At 35.2% G+C, this 16,391-nt stretch overlaps 1 long non-coding RNA gene across 1 annotated transcript; it reads right to left on the bottom strand.

The window, feature by feature from the left end:
* Positions 1-8,175: 8,175 nt before the first annotated feature.
* LOC133814740 (uncharacterized) lies at positions 8,176-11,002 on the bottom strand. The gene is made up of 3 exons (XR_009884799.1): positions 10,930-11,002; positions 9,331-9,396; positions 8,176-8,269 (listed from the first exon to the last, which is right to left on the bottom strand). It is a non-coding gene; the product is annotated as an uncharacterized LOC133814740 (long non-coding RNA).
* Positions 11,003-16,391: the final 5,389 nt, after the last annotated feature.

The following is a 16,391-nucleotide window of genomic DNA, read 5'->3' as shown; positions in this document are numbered from 1 at the left end:
AAGGACACTGATTTTGAGAAACATAGTTCGCGTTAATTCTTTATTGATATCTCGTGCTTTTTAAGAAAAACATCGATTAATCAATTTGAATCAACTTCTAAGTATAGGACCTGGTTGCATCAAGGACATTGATTTTGAGAAACTTAGTTCGCGTTAATTCTTTATTGATATCTCGTGCTTTTTAAGAAAAACATCGATTAATCAATTTGAATCAACTTCTAAGTTTAGGACCTGGTTGCATCCAGGACATTGATTTTGAGAAACTTAGTTCGCGTTAATTCTTTATTGATATCTCGTGCTTTTTAAGAAATACATCAATTAATCAATTTGAATCAACTTCTAAGTTTCGGACCTGGTTTCATCCCGGACATTGATTTTGAAAAACTTAGTTCGCATTATTTTTTTTATTAATATCTCGTTCTTTTTAAGAAAGACATCGACTAATCAATTTAAATCAACTTCTAAGTTTAGGACCTAGTTATTTCCAGGATATTGATTTTGAAAAACTTAGTTCGCGTTAATTCTTTATTGATATCTCGTGCTTTTTAAGAAAAACATCGATTAATCAATTTGAATCAACTTCTAAGTTTAGGACCTGGTTATTTCCAGGATATTGATTTTGAAAAACTTAGTTCGCGTTAATTCTTTATTGATATCTCGTGCTTTTTAAGAAAAACATCGATTAATCAATTTGAATCAACTTCTAAGTTTAGGACCTGGTTATTTCCAGGATATTGATTTTGAAAAACTTAGTTCGCGTTAATTCTTTATTGATATCTCGTGCTTTTTAAGAAAAACATCGATTAATCAATTTGAATCAACTTCTAAGTATAGGACCTGGTTGCATCCAGGACATTGATTTTGAGAAACTTAGTTCGTGTTAATTCTTTATTGATATCTCGTGCTTTTTATGAAAAACATCGATTAATCAATTTGAATCAACTTCTAAGTTTAGGACCTGGTTGCATCCAGGACACTGATTTTGAGAAACTTAGTTCGCGTTAATTCTTTATTGATATCTCGTGCGTTTTAAGAAAAACATCGATTAATCAATTTGAATCAACTTCTAAGTTTAGGACCTGGATGCATCAAGGACACTGATTTTGAGAAACTTAGTTCGCGTTAATTCTTTATTGATATCTCGTGCTTTTTAAGAAAAACATCGATTAATCAATTTGAATCAACTTCTAAGTATAGGACCTGGTTGCATCCAGGACATTGATTTTGAGAAACTTAGTTCGCGTTAATTCTTTATTGATATCTCGTGCTTTTTAAGAAAAACATCGATTAATCAATTTGAATCAACTTCTAAGTTTAGGACCTGGTTGCATCCAGGACATTGATTTTGAGAAACTTAGTTCGCGTTAATTCTTTATTGATATCTCGTGCTTTTTAAGAAAAACATCAATTAATCAATTTGAATCAACTTCTAAGTATAGGACCTGGTTGCATCCAGGACATTGATTTTGAAAAACTTAGTTCGCATTATTTTTTTTATTAATATCTCGTTCTTTTTAAGAAAGACATCGACTAATCAATTTAAATCAACTTCTAAGTTTAGGACCTAGTTATTTCCAGGATATTGATTTTGAAAAACTTAGTTCGCGTTAATTCTTTATTGATATCTCGTGCTTTTTAAGAAAAACATCGATTAATCAATTTGAATCAACTTCTAAGTTTAGGACCTGGTTATTTCCAGGATATTGATTTTGAAATACTTAGTTCGCGTTAATTCTTTATTGATATCTCGTGCTTTTTAAGAAAAACATCGATTAATCAATTTGAATCAACTTCTAAGTTTAGGACCTGGTTATTTCCAGGAGATTGATTTTGAAAAACTTAGTTCGCGTTAATTCTTTATTGATATCTCGTGCTTTTTAAGAAAAACATCGATTAATCAATTTGAATCAACTTCTAAGTATAGGACCTGGTTGCATCCAGGACATTGATTTTGAGAAACTTAGTTCGCGTTAATTCTTTATTGATATCTCGTGCTTTTTAAGAAAAACATCGATTAATCAATTTGAATCAACTTCTAAGTTTAGGACCTGGATGCATCAAGGACACTGATTTTGAGATACTTAGTTCGCGTTAATTCTTTATTGATATCTCGTGCTTTTTAAGAAAAACATCGATTAATCAATTTGAATCAACTTCTAAGTGTAGGACCTGGTTATTTCCAGGATATTGATTTTGAAAAACTTAGTTCGCGTTAATTCTTTATTGATATCTCGTGCTTTTTAAGAAAAACATCGATTAATCAATTTGAATCAACTTCTAAGTATAGGACCTGGTTGCATCCAGGACATTGATTTTGAGAAACTTAGTTCGCGTTAATTTTTTATTGATATCTCGTGCTTTTTAAGAAAAACATCGATTAATCAATTTGAATCAACTTCTAAGTTTAGGACCTGGTTGCATCCAGGACATTGATTTTGAAAAACTTAGTTCGCGTTAATTCTTTATTGATATCTCGTGCTTTTTAAGAAAAACATCAATTAATCAATTTGAATCAACTTCTAAGTTTAGGACCTGGTTATTCCCAGGATATTGATTTTGAAAAACTTAGTTCACGTTAATTCTTTATTGATATCTCGTGTTTTTTAAGAAAAACATCGATTAATCAATTTGAATCCACTTCTAAGTTTAGGACCTGGTTGCATCCAGGACATTTATTTTGAAAAACTTAGTTCGCATTAATTCTTTATTGATATCTCGTGCTTTTTAAGAAAAACATGGATTAATCAATTTGAATCAACTTCTAAGTTTAGAACCTGGTTATTTCCAGGATATTGATTTTGAAAAACTTAGTTCACGTTAATTCTTTATTGATATTTCGTGTTTTTTAAGAAAGACATCGACTGATCAATTTAAATCAACTTCTAAGTTTAGGACCTAGTTATTTCCAGGATATTGATTTTGAAAAACTTAGTTCGCGTTAATTCTTTATTGATATCTCGTGCTTTTTAAGAAAAACATCGATTAATCAATTTGAATCAACTTCTAAGTATAGGACCTGGTTATATCCAGGACATTGATTTTGAGAAACTTAGTTCGCGTTAATTATTTATTGATATCTCGTGCTTTTTAAGAAAATCATCGATTAATCAATTTGAATCAACATCTATGTTTAGGACCTGGTTATTTCCAAGATATTGATTTTGAAAAACTTAGTTCACGTTAATTCTTTATTGATATCTCGTGTTTTTTAAGAAAGACATCGACTGATCAATTTAAATCAACATCTAAGTTTAAGACCTGGTTGCATCCAGGACATTGATTTTGAAAAACTTAGTTCGCGTTAATTCTTTATTGATATCTCGTGCTTTTTAAGAAAAACATCGATTAATCAATTTGAATCAACTTCTAAGTTTAGGACCTGGTTATTTCCAGGATATTGATTTTGAAAAACTTAGTTCGCGTTAATTCTTTATTGATATCTCATGCTTTTTAAGAAAAACATCGATTATTCAATTTGAATCAACTTCTAAGTTTAGGACCTGGTTGCATCCAGGACATTGATTTTGAGAAACTTAGTTCGCGTTAATTCTTTATTGATATCTCGTGCTTTTTAAGAAAAACATCGATTAATTAATTTGAATCAACATCTATGTTTAGGACCTGGTTATTTCCAAGATATTGATTTTGAAAAACTTAGTTCACGTTAATTCTTTATTGATATCTCGTGTTTTTTAAGAAAGACATCGACTGATCAATTTAAATCAACATCTAAGTTTAAGACCTGGTTGCATCCAGGACATTGATTTTGAAAAACTTAGTTCGCGTTAATTCTTTATTGATATCTCGTGCTTTTTAAGAAAAACATCGATTAATCAATTTGAATCAACTTCTAAGTTTAGGACCTGGTTATTTCCAGGATATTGATTTATAAAAACTTAGTTCGCGTTAATTCTTTATTGATATCTCGTGCTTTTTAAGAAAAACATCGATTAATCAATTTGAATCAACGTCTAAGTTTAGGACCTGGTTGCATCCAGGACATTGATTTTGAGAAACTTAGTTCGCGTTAATTCTTTATTGATATCTCGTGCTTTTTAAGAAAAACATCGATTAATTAATTTGAATCAACATCTAAGTTTAGGACCTGGTTATTTCCAAGATATTGATTTTGAAAAACTTAGTTCACGTTAATTCTTTATTGATATCTCGTGTTTTTTAAGAAAGACATCGACTGATCAATTTAAATCAACATCTAAGTTTAAGACCTGGTTGCATCCAGGACATTGATTTTGAAAAACTTAGTTCGCGTTAATTCTTTTTTGATATCTCGTGCTTTTTAAGAAAAACATCGATTAATCAATTTGAATCAACTTCTAAGTTTAGGACCTGGTTATTTCCAGGATAATGATTTTGAAAAACTTAGTTCGCGTTAATTCTTTATTGATATCTCGTGCTTTTTAAGAAAAACATCGATTAATCAATTTGAATCAACTTCTAAGTTTAGGACCTGGTTGCATCCAGGACATTGATTTTGAGAAACTTAGTTCGCGTTAATTATTTATTGATATCTCGTGCTTTTTAAGAAAAACATCGATTAATTAATTTGAATCAACTTCTAAGTTTAGGACCTGGTTATTTCCAAGATATTGATTTTGAAAAACTTAGTTCACGTTATTTCTTTATTGATATCTCGTGTTTTTTAAGAAAGACATCGACTGATCAATTTAAATCAACATCTAAGTTTAAGACCTGGTTGCATCCAGGACATTGATTTTGAAAAACTTAGTTCGCGTTAATTCTTTATTGATATCTCGTGCTTTTTAAGAAAAACATCGATTAATCAATTTGAATCAACTTCTAAGTTTAGGACCTGGTTATTTCCAGGATATTGATTTTGAAAAACTTAGTTCGCGTTAATTCTTTATTGATATCTCGTGCTTTTTAAGAAAAACATCGATTAATCAATTTGAATCAACTTCTAAGTTGAGGACCTGGTTGCATCCAGGACATTGATTTTGAGAAACTTAGTTCGCGTTAATTCTTTATTGATATCTCGTGCTTTTTAAGAAAAACATCGATTAATTAATTTGAATCAACTTCTAAGTTTAGGACCTGGTAATTTCCAGGATATTGATTTTGAAAAGCTTAGTTCACGTTAATTCTTTATTGATATCTCGTGCTTTTTAAGAAAAACATCAATTAATCAATTTGAATCAACATCTAAGTTTAAGACTTGGTTGCATCCAGGACATTGATTTTGAAAAACTTAGTTCGCGTTAATTCTTTATTGATATCTCGTGCTTTTTAAGAAAAACATCGATTAATTAATTTGAATCAACATGTAAGTTTAGGACCTGGTTATTTCCAAGATATTGATTTTGAAAAACTTAGTTCACGTTAATTCTTTATTGATATCTCGTGTTTTTTAAGAAAAACATCGATTAATCAATTTGAATCAACTTCTAAGTTTAGGACCTGGTTATTCCCAGGATATTGATTTTGAAAAACTTAGTTCGCGTTAATTCTTTATTGATATCTCGTGCTTTTTAAGAAAAACATCGATTAATCAATTTGAATCAACTTCTAAGTATAGGACCTGGTTGCATCCAGGACATTGATTTTGAGAAACTTAGTTCGCGTTAATTCTTTATTGATATCTCGTGCTTTTTAAGAAAACCATCGATTAATTAATTTGAATCAACTTCTAAGTTTAGGACCTGGTAATTTCCAGGATATTGATTTTGAAAATCTTAGTTCACGTTAATTCTTTATTGATTTCTCGTGCTTTTTAAGAAAAACATCAATTAATCAATTTGAATAAACTTCTAAGTTTAGGACCTGGTTATTTCCAGGATACTGATTTTGAAAAGCTTAATTCACATTAATTCTTTATTGATATCTCATGTTTTTTAAGAAAAACATCAATTAATCAATTTGAATCAACTTCTAAGTTTAGTTCCTGGTTATTTCCAGGATATTGATTTTGAAAAACTTAGTTCACGTTAATTCTTTATTGATATCTCGTTCTTTTTAAGAAAAACATCGATTAATCAATTTGAATCAACTTCTAAGTTTAGGACCTAGTTGCATCCAGGACATTGATTTTGAGAAACTTAGTTCGCGTTAATTCTTTATTGATATCTCGTGCTTTTAAGAAAAACATCGATTAATCAATTTGAATCAACTTCTAAGTTTAGGACCTGGTTGCATCCAGGACATTGATTTTGAGAAACTTAATTCGCGTTAATTCTTTATTGATATCTCGTTCTTTTTAAGAAAAACATCGATTAATCAATTTGAATCAACTTCTAAGTTTAGGACCTGGTTGCATCCAGTACATTGATTTTGAAAAACTTAGTTCGCAGTAATTCTTTATTGATATCTCGTTCTTTTTAAGAAAAACATCGATTAATCAATTTGAATCAACTTCTAAGTTTAGGACCTGGTTTCATCCAGGACATTGATTTTGGAAAACTTAGTTCGCATTAATATTTTTATTAATATCTCGTGCTTTTTAAGAAAGACATCGACTGATCAATTTAAATCAACTTCTAAGTTTAGGACCTAGTTATTTCCAGGATATTGATTTTGAAAAACTTATTTCGCGCTAATTCTTTATTGATATCTCACGCTTTTTAAGAAAAACATCGATTAATCAATTTGAATCAACTTCTAAGTTTAGGACCTGGTTATTTCCAAGATATTGATTTTTAAAAACTTAGTTCACGTTAATTCTTTATTGATATCTCGTGCTTTTTAAGAAAAACATCAATTAATCAATTTGAATCAACATCTAAGTTTAAGACCTGGTTGCATCCAGGACATTGATTTTGAAAAACTTAGTTCGCGTTAATTCTTTATTGATATCTCGTGCTGTTTAAGAAAAACATCGATTAATCAATTTGAATCAACTTCTAAGTTTAGGACCAGGTTTCATCCAGGACATTGATTTTGAAAAACTTAGTTCGCATTAATTTTTTTATTAATATCTCGTTCTTTTTAAGAAAGACATCGACTGATCAATTTAAATCAACTTCTAAGTTTAGGACCTAGTTATTTCCAGGATATTGATTTTGAAAAACTTAGTTCGCGTTAATTCTTTATTGATATCTCGTGCTTTTTAAGAAAAACATCGATTAATCAATTTGAATCAACTTCTAAGTTTAGGACCTGGTTATTTCCAGGATATTGATTTTGAAAAACTTAGTTCGCGTTAATTCTTTATTGATATCTCGTGCTTTTTAAGAAAAACATCGATTAATCAATTTGAATCAACTTCTAAGTTTAGGACCTGGTTGCATCCAGGACATTGATTTTGAGAAACTTAGTTCGCGTTAATTCTTTATTGATATCTCGTGCTTTTTATGAAAAACATCGATTAATCAATTTGAATCAACTTCTAAGTTTAGGACCTGGTTGCATCCAGGACATTGATTTTGAGAAACTTAGTTCGCGTTAATTCTTTATTGATATCTCGTGCTTTTTAAGAAAAACCTCGATTAATTAATTTGAATCAACATCTAAGTTTAGGACCTGGTTATTTCCAGGATATTCATTTTGAAAAACTTAGTTCGCGTTAATTCTCTATTGATATCTCATGTTTTTTAAGAAAAACATCAATTAATCAATTTGAATCAACTTCTAAGTTTAGGACCTAGTTGCATCCAGGATATTGATTTTGAAAAACTTAGTTCGCGTTAATTCTTTATTGATATCTCGTGCTTTTAAGAAAAACATCGATTAATCAATTTGAATCAACTTCTAAGTTTAGGACCTGGTTGCATCCAGGACCTTGATTTTGGGAAACTTAGTTCGCGTTAATTCTTTATTGATATCTCATTCTTTTTAAGAAAAACATCGATTAATCAATTTGAATCAACTTCTAAGTTTAGGACCTGGTTGCATCCAGGACATTGATTTTGAGAAATATAGTTCGTGTTAATTCTTTATTGATATCTCGTTCTTTTTAAGAAAAACATCGATTAATAAATTTGAATCAACTTCTAAGTTTAGGACCTGGTTATTTCTGTAACGACCCGGATTTTCAAGACTCGATAATGCGGAAATATAAATGTTTTCATTTAACAAAATGTCTCAAAAACCCATAGAAAAAAAAACTTTTTAAAAAGTTGTATGGCCAAACTTAACATTTAGTTACAAACATGTTTTATAAAGATTAGAGTGAGCCTAGTTTAGGAAAATTACACAACATTTCCAAAAATAAAAAGGCTTCCCAAAAGGTCGGTCCACATGTACATTTGCAAGGAAGACTCCAGCGCTCACTGCTCTGCCTTGCCCTTGCTTTTACCTACAACATGAAACAACTAGGTAAGCGAAAACGCTTAGTAAGATCAACTTTCAAACAAAGCATGTAGAGAAATAAGGATCTGGACCCATCCGGACCCTACACAATCAATTTCAAGAACGCTAAAGCGTCCTGGCAAACTTATGGTCATGCCTGATAACCAAGGATAAATTAATTCACATCTAGATAAAAATCCTGCACTCAGAAAAATCCCAGAACAAGCAGATATATTATATCACAACTATATCTTATCAACAATTATATCCCTGCACTCAGAAAATCCCAGAGCAAGCAGATATATTATATCACAACTACATCTTATCAACAATTATATCCCTGCACTCAGAAAATTCCAGAGCAAGCAGATATATTATATCACAACATAATTTGAGACCAACGCTCGACAATTTCCAACAATTCATGCGTAACGCGCCCTCCAACATAATTGCTAATCTGTAAAAGAGAACCGAGTCCCCACACTAAGATCTAGCCAATAAATATTCTCATCAAGGGTAACTATCGTGTTACCTAGGGCATCGCTACTTATCCAAGAGCGTAATCCAATTTACACGGTTTTACGGAGACTTCTATGTTAATCAGTGGTGCTGGTGAGCAGCTGCCCCTAGGGTGTTCAACCTCACTCAATCTTGGCAACCCCTAGTATCTCTAGGCACTCTCACGGAATGGCCAATATTCACGGCTGCTATCCGGGAATAACTTATCAGAGCACTTGCTCGGATTCTAACCGTCCAATGATTAAGTAAGCATGAGGGCCCCTAGGTCCCATTTATCTTGGCGCCCCTAGGTTTAACCAGCTTATCCTCATCTCATGGCCACTCGTCGCGGTAATGAACCGGACATAAATAAAATCAAGCAGTGTGACGGGGATCAACCGTCTAGGATATGACGGACTTCTACCGTTCATATTTTCTAAATCAGCACTCACTAGACTAACGTCTCTAAGCAACTTTCTATGACAGCCTATATATATGCATGTATCCCTATACTAACATACAAGACAATAATCATTTCATGTTGCAGCCATACAATATAAGTTGACTTACTTGGAGTCCTTAGCGCTCAGCAAGTTTTCACCCTCCAACGTTCAGTCCAGTTACGCTTAGCCAATACTGTAGTTATCCATACAGTATACTCGGATTAATTATGGCACTAATAATTCATTATTATTATTTTGGGCAGTTTGGTCATTTTAATAAAAGTCATTTGTAAGGATTTACAATCCTTATTTGGTTTTAAACCTATTAAGGAAAGTTATACAAAATATTCGAGACTAAACCCTAAGTCTCGGGGAGACCTATCCTAAGGTCTCGATACCTAGGCTCGGTATCACAATGGTATTTCCCACAATCCGCTAAAAATCTTATTCTTTCCAGGTATCGCTATTAACCCCCACTTTCGACTAGTAGGTTAAAATATGTAAGATTTTAGCCGGTATTATATCCAGAAAATACAAATAAATTCCTTAATTATTTTTAAAGAAAATAAACTCTTTAAATTTTCCTTTTATTTTTCTTAAGGTTTTAATATCTAAAAACTGTTTTAAGAAAATTGCCTAATTTGTCTTAATTAGGAAAACCGTTATAAATTTCTCATCTTGACTAATTAATTTTCCAAAAGCAATTAATCAATTTTTACTTACTAGAAAAATAACTCATTTAATTATTTTCTCAAAATATAGGGTTTTAAACCCTATTTTAATTTATTAACTATTAATAAATTAAATCTCTTATTTTTAGAAAGAATAAAAATAATTCATTTAAACTCAAAGGGTAAATTTTAGTGAAAATATGATTTCAAGACTTACCAATTTATATCTTGAAATAAGCAAAATTTTACTTTTTACCTTATGTTCCAAAATCTCATTTTTACACTAAGTGTGAAAAACCTAATTTTCACATTTTTAACTACATACTTCGTTAGTTCATAACTTGAAATTTACTTACCCAATTGTTACCAAAATTTCCCAACTCCATTTTTGTTATGCCATTTAGGTCTTTGTAAAATCTTAGGTCAAAATGAGCATTTTTGATTGGTGAAATCATTTTCCAACAATGAGGTAAAAATGACCTTATTTTCAAGTCCTTATTTTTTCCAAACTTTGACAGTTAATAACTTTCAAACCGTTTAATATTTTCTTACCAAATTTTACAGTGGACTAATAGGTTATGCCAGAAATATGTCCACAAAATTTTAGAAAAAACTGGGTTCATTTGCCCTATACAGTGGCTGTCCAAACTTGGTTCCGAAAATAAGAATACGAAAAAAATAGTTTTTTACCTAATCTTTGAACTAGCATAACTTACTCATTTCTAAACATTTTTTAGTGTTTCAAAAGCTCAATTTTATGTACTCAATCTCAACAACATCACAGTACAATTTAATTTTACAAAAACAATATACAGTGGCTGCTTGACCCCTTGGAAGTCACAGCTCAAAACATGTTTTGTTTTAGGGTATCCTACAAAACCCTTGGGGGTTTTGGTTCCCATTTTCAAAAATCAATACACATGCATCATAAAAATTATTAAACAACTACCATAACCTTATTACATCACCAACAAGAAACTTTAAGCATTAGATATACAAAATAATGCTTAAAACTAAAAACCCTACAACAAAATCATCAAAAGTAAACTTTTTACCTCTTTGGTGTTCTTGCTTAAGGTTTGGACCTTCCTATTAGCTTTGGCTCCTCCAAAACCTTTCAAAAACCCTAAACAACTTCCCCCAACAACATTGGTAATTATATATTTGAAACTCTATGATTAAAACTTGACAAAAGTCTAGATTAATGAAATTTTACCTTAGGGAAAACCCTTCCTAGACCAAGACTTAGCTTCCAAGTTTCTTTGGTGTTCTTGGGGTTGAAAATGGAGAGAACACTTGAGAGAGTCTTCAAAAATCAGATGAGAGTGAATGAGGGAGGGAGAGTGGTCGGATTTGGGGGTTAGAATGGCTCACACAACTCTTCAAAATATCACAAAACACTTGAGTGCTTTTCTACCCACTTGCCCACTTGACTTCTTACACCTTTTTCACTCTCATTAAGTTTTAATCACCAAACTTACTATTAATTAATTAAATTAAATGTCTCTCATATTTAATTTAATTAACCACAAAATAAAATTTAACCTAAGGTCCATTCATGGAATAAAATTCCCCATTTCGGCAAAATTAGGCATTTACCACAAAATGCCTTAAAATTTCCATTTTCTTTTAGGTATATTATTTTTGACCAAACTTTAACTTTTATGAATGTATTTTATGCCCAAAATATAATTGCCATGATTTTTCGTTTTATTTTCAGAGATTTTTACCCGATCAGGGTTTTTGTGTCGGTCCAGGACCGAAAGTCTTATCTTGACTTTTAAAATCACAAAATTCATATTTTGGCTAGCAATAACTCATGGAATACTTACAAACATAATATAATATTATTTAAAATAATATTCTTAACCCGGGGGAAAAATCCCTACCCGAGTCGTTTAAAGGTACCCGAAAATGCAGGACGTTACAATACCTACAATTTATAAAGGTTTCGTCCTCGAAACTTAAAACAAATGAGGATACAACTCCCTCATCTTGTCTTCTGTTTCCCAGGTTGCCTCTTCAATGCCATGGTTACACCACTGCACCTTTACCAATGGCACCGTCTTGTTCCTCTAACACTTTTTCCTTTCGGTCTAGTATCATAACCGGTTTTTCCTCATAGACGAGTTGAGGATCCACGCTCAGCTGCTCATAGCTGATTACATGCGAGGGATCATGCATGTATTTTCTCAATAAGGATACATGAAACACGTCATGCACCTTAGACAGGGCGGGCGGAAGAGCTAAACGATAAGCTACTTCCCCGACCCTCTCTATGATTTCGAAAGGTCCAACGAACCTTGGGCTAAGCTTTCCTTTCTTTCCGAATCGCATAGCCCCTCGTAGAGGAGCTACCTTCAGCAGCATATTATCGCCAACCTCAAACACCAGGGGTCTCCTGCGTCTATCAGCATATTTGCGTTGTCGATCAACCGAAGTTTGCAAGCGTTGCCTTATCCGTCGGATGTCCTCTATAATCTGATCAACCTCATCCGATCCGAGAAACTTTCTTTCACCGGTCTCGTGCCAATGAATCGGTGATCGACATTTCCTTCCATACAACGCCTCATATGGAGCCATCTTGATGGAATCATGATAGCTATTATTGTAAGCGAACTCTATTAGTGGAAGCTTCTCATTCCATGACCCTTGAAAGTCGAGCACGCAGGCTCTTAGCATATCTTCCAGGGTCTGAATTGTTCGTTCGCTTTGACCGTCTGTTTGCGGGTGGAAAGAAGTGCTAAACTTCAGTTTAGTACCCAACCTCGTTTGGATTCTATTCCAGAATGTCGAGGTAAAATGTCCATCGCGATCTGATACGATGGAGTTGGGTACACCATGCAGTCTCATTATTTCTGCAATGTAAATATCCGCTAACTTATGTGCGCCATAAGTTACCTTGATCGGCAAGAAATGAGCGAACTTAGTCAGCCTATCCACGATAACCCAAATGGCATCGTACCCCTTGGGAGTGGTTGGTAGACCTGTGACAAAGTCCATAGTGACCATCTCCCACTTCCATTCCGGAATTTCTAAGGGTTGTAACAATCCGGCTGGTCGTTGATGCTCGGCCTTTGTCTGCTGACAAGTCAAGCAGTGTGCCACATATTCTGTCGTCTCCTTTTTCATCCCAGGCCACCAAAAGTACTTCTTCAAGTCTTGGTACATTTTTGTGGTACCCGGATGCATGGCATAAGGAGCATTATGTCCTTCGAAAAATATCTACTTCTTGATCTCGTCATCATCAGGAACATATATTCTTCCCTTGAACCCCAATACTCCATCCTCGGAGATATGGAATCCTGGTCGCCCCTCGTTCCTTACTTCGTGCATCAATCCTTGAACCCAAGGATCGACTAACTGCCCGCCTCTTATAGCTTCCATAATGGTAGGCTCGATAGAAAGGTTAGCCAATTGACCAACTACTATCTCTAAATCCAAGGTAGCAAGGTCGGCTTGTAACTACGGAGAAATTTCCTTCACTGTCATCACATAAGCACCTGGTTGTCGACTCAATGCATCTGCCACCTTGTTTGCTTTTCCCGGGTGGTACAGAATGTCGCAGTCATAGTCGTTAAATAGTTCCAACCATCGACGCTGTCTCATATTCAATTCCTTCTGAGTGAAGAAATACTTCAGGCTTTTGTGATCAGTGTAGATGTCGCAGTGTATCCCGTATAGGTAGTGCCTCCATATTTTTAGAGCAAAAACCACTGCTGCAAGCTCCAGGTCATGAGTGGGATAGTTCTTCTCGTAATTCTTTAGTTGTCGAGAAGCATAAGAAATTACTTTTTCGTGCTGCATCAACACTGCTCCCAACCCTCAGCCTGAGGCGTCGCTATAAATAGTATATCCCTCTGTGCCATTGGGGATTGTCAGCATTGGGGCAGTCATCAATCTTGTTTTCAGCTCCTGAAAACTCTCCTCACACTTGTCAGTCCATTCATATTTGACGTTTTTGCAGGTAAGGGCAGTCATTGGTGCGGCTATTTTGGAAAATCCTTCCACAAATCGCCGGTAGTATCCTGCTAACCCAAGAAAACTTCTAACCTCATGCGCATTTTTCGGAGGTTTCCACTGCTTAACAGCTTCTATCTTGGGGGGATCTACTGAAATTCCATTTCTCGACACTATGTGCCCCAGAAAACTTACTTTCTCTAGCCAGAATTCGCACTTCGAAAACTTAGCATAAAGCTTTTCGTCTCGCAGACACTGGAGGACCAGTTCCAGATGTGTTGCATGCTCTTCCTGGCTTTTCGAGTATATCAGAATATCGTCAATGAACACGACGACAAACTTATCCAAATACTCGTGAAATACTTGGTTCATGAGATCCATGAATGCAGCAGGCGCATTGGTTAGTCCAAAGGACATCACTAAGAACTCGTAGTGACCGTAGCGCGTTCTGAAGGCTGTCTTTGGTATATCCGTCTCCTTAACCTTGAGCTGATGATAGCCTGATCGCATGTCTATTTTGGAAAATACTGACGCTCCTTGTAGTTGATCGAAAAGATCGTCGATCCTCGGTATTGGATATCGGTTCTTGATCGTCACTTTGTTCAACTCCCGATAGTCAATGCACATTCTCATCGTACCGTCTTTCTTCTTAATGAATAAGATCGGGGCTCCCCATGGAAAATGGCTTGGCCTTATGAACTTCTTGTCCAGTAACTCTTGCAGTTGTGACTGCAACTCCTTGAGTTCAGCTGGTGCCATTCTGTAAGGAGTCATTGAGATCGGCGCAGTTCCCGGAATCAACTCTATCTCAAACACAATCTCTCGGTCTGGTGGAATCCCTGGGAGATCTTCAGGAAATACATCAGAAAACTTGCACACAACCGGTACATCCGATGGTTGTTGACTCGTTTCTTTATCCTTATCCACTATGTTTGCCAGAAAACCGATGCACCCGTCACTCAACATTTTTCTCGCCTTTATCGCAGAAATCATGGGACACTTCTTTTCTCTTGACGTACCCTTGAACTCGAATGGTTCTTCTCCTGCTGGGGTGAAGACCACTTTTCTACGCTTGCAATTGATAACTGCTCCATATTTGGTTAACCAATCCATCCCAAATATGACATCATATTCATGTAGGTCCAAGACTAATAGATCCACCATTAGCTCACGATTTTCAACCCAAACTGCTACGGCTCTAACCCATGTCCGCACCAGCATATCCTCACCCGAAGGCAAGGATACCCCACAAATAACAGGCATCGGCTCAGGACTTCTATTTAATTTTTCCACAAAGGATGCAGATACAAAAGAATGTGATGCACCAGTATCCATTAATGCATATGCTGAGGTTTGGGCAATAGAAATCTGACCTGACACCATATCAGATGGGCCAGCTCCTTTGTCACTTTGTGTAAGCGCATAAACTCGAGGCGGAGCTCCAATTTGTTTATGTTGGTCATTTCCATTGCCCTTGGCTGGCATTCGACAATCCTTAGCAAAGTGCCCTGGCTTTCCACAGTTAAAACAGACCCCGCACTCGCCCTGATGACGGCGGTTACACTTGTTGCACAGTGGCCATTGTGCAAACTCACGTCTCGGCTGTTTGTTATGACTAGCCATTGCCTGATTGGGAGGTCCCCCTTTTCTTTTGTTATTTCCCCCAAAAATCGGTCTTGTGCCTCTTGGATTGTTTGTTCGCTCCGAGTTCTGGCCGAACCTCGGGTTGAACCTTCCCCTTGGGCCATTCTGATTGGCCTGAAACTGTCCGCGGTTGTTGGGAGTGTACCTCCTTTCTTCATTCTTCTGTGGATCTGGCTTGTCAGACACGGCCCAAGACTCTTGGCGAAGAGCCCGTTCCACAGCTTCAGCATACGTCTCTGGGCCAGTTCTACTAGTGTCTACACACCTAGCAATGTCTCTGCGTAGGCCCTTCATAAAACTCCAGGTCTTATTCTCTTCAGTGCTCACCTGGTTCTTCGCAAACCTAGACAGCTGGTCAAATTTTCGAACCTAGTCCTGCATGCTCGATGTTCCCTGCTTCAGATTAGTGAACTCATTCACTTTGTGCTCAATCATCGCCTTACTAAAGTACTTGCCATTGAACAAGGTCAAGAACTCTAGCCATTCCATCTTGGCAATGTTATGCCCTTTCTTGGCTGCGTCCCACCAGATGCGGGCATCCTTTCTCAGCATATAGGTCGCGCAAACTCTCTTCTCTCTCTCAGTAGTTCCAATGAAGTCGAAGATTCTTTCCAAGATACTAATCCATTCCTCTGCCATTGAAGGGTCACTGCTCCCCTCGAATATAGGTGGATTTTGGTTGCCGAACCTTTCTGATATAGGTTTTGCTCGGGCAGCTCTTGGCGCTTCTACTGGCTGTACAGGTGGCTCAATGATAACCTGCGGGCCAAGGTTTTGTTCTTCATTGGTTGCAGGTGGTACTTCGTAGTTCTGAGAATTGTTGGGTGGTATAGGGAGTCGTCCCAGAAGGGTGTTAAATCTTTCAGCTTGGAGGGCATCAGCGTCCTCCTGTCTCTTTTGCCCTCTTTCTATT

This window comes from Humulus lupulus, chromosome 1, assembly GCF_963169125.1.
Source record: "Humulus lupulus chromosome 1, drHumLupu1.1, whole genome shotgun sequence".
Taxonomy (NCBI): domain Eukaryota; kingdom Viridiplantae; phylum Streptophyta; class Magnoliopsida; order Rosales; family Cannabaceae; genus Humulus; species Humulus lupulus.
This window is presented reverse-complemented; position numbering and strand designations above follow the sequence as displayed.